Here is a 3,542-nt window from a genome sequence, read left to right as displayed (position 1 = left end):
ATTACACAAAAACTCAAAGCACTGATAAGACATATTATATATACATTTCCCGGAATTAATATTTTAGCAGAATCAAATACTAATAACAAGTTTGATTTTTTTTAGAAAAAAAAAGACAAAACAAACAAACTTTAGTTGAACATGATGAATAGGGAACGATCTGAGATAAGCATCGTATACGTCACTGATAAGAGACCTGTTCTAAAAATAGCCACATATCGATAACATTCGGACAAGGAAACTGGTTAATCTACATGTAGATTATACAACATGTAATGGTTACGAATACTTTTATTCACATTTCTCCCAATGGAAATGATGTTCCTGGGGTTAAACTTACGTAAAGCATGATTGAGATGGTTTAAAACCATCAGGAAAAAATAAGATGATATGGTGAAAAAGAAATAACTTTCGGGGGCAATACTTTCCCTGCATGTCAATTTGAGAAAAATGCCGGCGCTTGGCAATTTGTTTTTGTTTCACTGTTTATCAAAATTAGAAATGGTGATATGATATAGTATGATTTTAAGAAATTGGGACTAAAAATGAAAAAGTATCTTTCTGTCCCAGATATACCGCACAAAATTTTGTTTATATGTAAAATACGCAGATTGGAGAAGTCATGAATCTATCCAACAAAGTGCTACGAGTATTATATTAATAACTATAATATCTTAAATTAATTCTTTAATAATTTTAGAATACGCACAACTCTGCATTTTGTAAACTTCGCCTCATCAATCAAAAGAGTCAAACTTTTTTTTCTGCCTGAATGACAAAAACCTTTTTATTGACAAATATAGAGGCCAGAGCAGATTGTGACATATGTTTAAATTTAACTTTTCAAAAGTACACTGTGTAGTTGTCCCTTTTCTTTTCACACTAAATTCCATTTCCAACTTGTTTGCATTCTACAATTTCTTATAATATTGCATGTAAACAAAGTAAATATACGCTGATTAACATCATGTATAGTGTGAACTCCCTAATCCCTTGTCCGAAAGTCAGTTCAGGTGATGTAGTGGTGATAAGGTAAAATCTATTTTTAGAACAGTGTTACCTTCAGATCGAAGGCTATTGGGAATACCAAAATCACTTCAGCAATTCAAAGTTAAATGTTTATGCCTGATGTCTTCAGCGCGCATTCAAAATTGTTCGCGTTTGTTCCAATGCATCACTTGTCTTTTATCCGTTGTATCCGTATTTTATGGTTACTCCTTATTTGACGCCTTTTTATTTTAATATCCAGTATCATCTTCTTGATTGTTTAATGTCAAATCACTGTTTCTTTCTTCTTAAGGCTGAAAAATAAAATGAACAATTTCATTGCATTTTTTTCTCATTTCTTTAATGTAATAAAATAAGTCATACATTTATTCAAAAGTTTTAAACGATCAAATTGCTTGACACAAATGAAACACATGACTGTATGTATTTAATTGAAAACTTATCACTCAATTAAGGACTGACAAAATGTGCATGTATCACATACTCAATCTGAAATATATTCATTTTTTTACCCTCTGATGTGTGTGTGATATAGGTCTTAGAAATACACTTTAAGCAAAACGGGGTTTTCAAGTAGATATAATTTTATTTATTTGATTTATTGCAAGGATTAATACTAATAAATTTATTATGTTACTTTTTATTCATGGACAAATGGAACGAGTGAAAACAACATTTAAGGATCATTATATGCAAGAATAATAAACATTAACAATAAAAATCATATGGATATACATGTAATTTTTAGAAATAATTTATTAAGTCTTATAACATGCGTAAAATTATTATGCTTGTTAAAGTGTTAAGATTAATTGTGTAAAGTACAATACATGTAAAATTGTAATAATATAAGGTTCGAGAAGTTGAATTACAATAATTTCAGCTATCGTTACGATTCTTTTATTAAAATGCATGGCACACATTTGCATGACAATGAAAGAGATGTACCTAAGCTAAAACAATAGTTAAGAATCTTAATTAAAAACTTACGCAATAAAGGTAATAAGTCTGTGATGTTAATACAAATAGAAACAGGAAAATATTAACATCAATGTATACAAAACATGGAAATGGCGAGTATATAAATACCTGATTAATTAACAAATTTCCAAGCATCACTCGATTACCTCTCGATTACTTCTTCCTTGAAGTTTCAATAGCCATTGTTTGTAATGTTTTGCTTTTTAATTCGAATCATCACTGTCATTTAGTGTTATATTACGTTGTTTTAGTACACACACTTATACATTTTATATAACACATATGTACTATTCCCTGAGACTATTTTCTTCTATTTGAACCAAAACAGGCTGGGCCGATTCTCTCTTCTGATGTTGAATAACCCTTCGGTCATACTTCGGTTAATTCTGCCATTATATAAATGCTGAATCTGTTCAAAACACGAAAATACCATAGCACAGTCGTATAATAAAAGATATTTTATCGGTCTGTTTGCAATTTAATCTAATGAAACTTGGAATAATTAGACAAAATTCTTTTCATTAATTTAGCACAAAAAGCGTGTTCATTTTATGAAGATAATAATAGTAATAGTACCGGTATTGTGCTCATTTCAAGGAAAAACTCTTTAATTGAATTTTTGTAATTTTCAAAGATCTTAACGTACATAACATAACTTATTGATGGGTACCTGTATAACTTTATTCAATGTCTTGAAATATGCTGAAAAAATAAGTATATTTAATAAGATATTTTAAAAATATAAAGGTATTTTTTGGCGTTATCGTGTAACATTACAATAGTGTGCTAGTCTTTTGATAATATATTATGGTTTTCAAAATTCGAGTATTAGTCATATGCATCTGTATCTACTACATTAAGACATATGGCATGTTTTCATATTCAATTATATTAAGTGTATCCCTTTGTCGATTATGCTCTGTATCATTCTGTTTTGCTTTTTCTATAACAACAGAATATTATTTTCACATTGTCGTTTATCTGTTTGCACGAACAGCAGACATATACGTTTCTCTCACAAACCTTTTTCCTTATCATATCGGCTTCTTATGCATATATTTAATCAAATAGTGTACAATAAAACCTAGCAATTTTAATGTTTACAGTTTTATGGTGGTTTTTGTACTACATGTACTTTAGAAAGATAAAATATTTAGTAAAAGGCAAAAAATCTTCTAACGATAAACGTACATAAAGGCATGGGTAAGAAGGACTACAATAAACGTATGAAATATGTACCGTGTAAAACATTGAAAAAGTTTACTAGATACTGGAAACATAACCCTTCGCTATTACAGTATTTGTTTGATTACAGACTAATGTCAAACTTATTTTTAATATACACACCGGAAAACAAGAGACACAAAATCATTTAATATTCTGTCAAGACAATTACAAAGCAACAGGAAATGAAAATAACATTTATGTCCAAATTCATAGAAATTATATCATTTCAGTATTTTGACAGTCAGATACATTTGTAATGATAATATAATTACATTGAAACTTAATTAATTACGGTTATCGCAAAAGTTTAAGGAATCAAGAAACAA

The 3,542-nt window shown here is 28.9% G+C and overlaps 1 long non-coding RNA gene across 1 annotated transcript; it reads right to left on the bottom strand.

Annotated features, from left to right (window-relative positions):
- Positions 1–721: 721 nt before the first annotated feature.
- Positions 722–3,233, bottom strand: LOC132733617 (uncharacterized). Its single transcript, XR_009626187.1, has 3 exons — positions 2,660–3,233; positions 2,098–2,398; positions 722–1,301 (listed from the first exon to the last, which is right to left on the bottom strand). It is a non-coding gene; the product is annotated as an uncharacterized LOC132733617 (long non-coding RNA).
- Between the last annotated feature and the right edge of the window lie 309 nt (positions 3,234–3,542).

The sequence above is a fragment of the Ruditapes philippinarum genome, unplaced genomic scaffold, assembly GCF_026571515.1.
Source record: "Ruditapes philippinarum isolate M1 unplaced genomic scaffold, ASM2657151v2 ctg1089_1_1_1_1, whole genome shotgun sequence".
NCBI classification, from domain to species: Eukaryota; Metazoa; Mollusca; class Bivalvia; order Venerida; family Veneridae; genus Ruditapes; species Ruditapes philippinarum.
The sequence above is the reverse complement of the archived record's forward strand: the minus strand, read 5'-3'. Positions and strand labels throughout refer to the sequence as shown.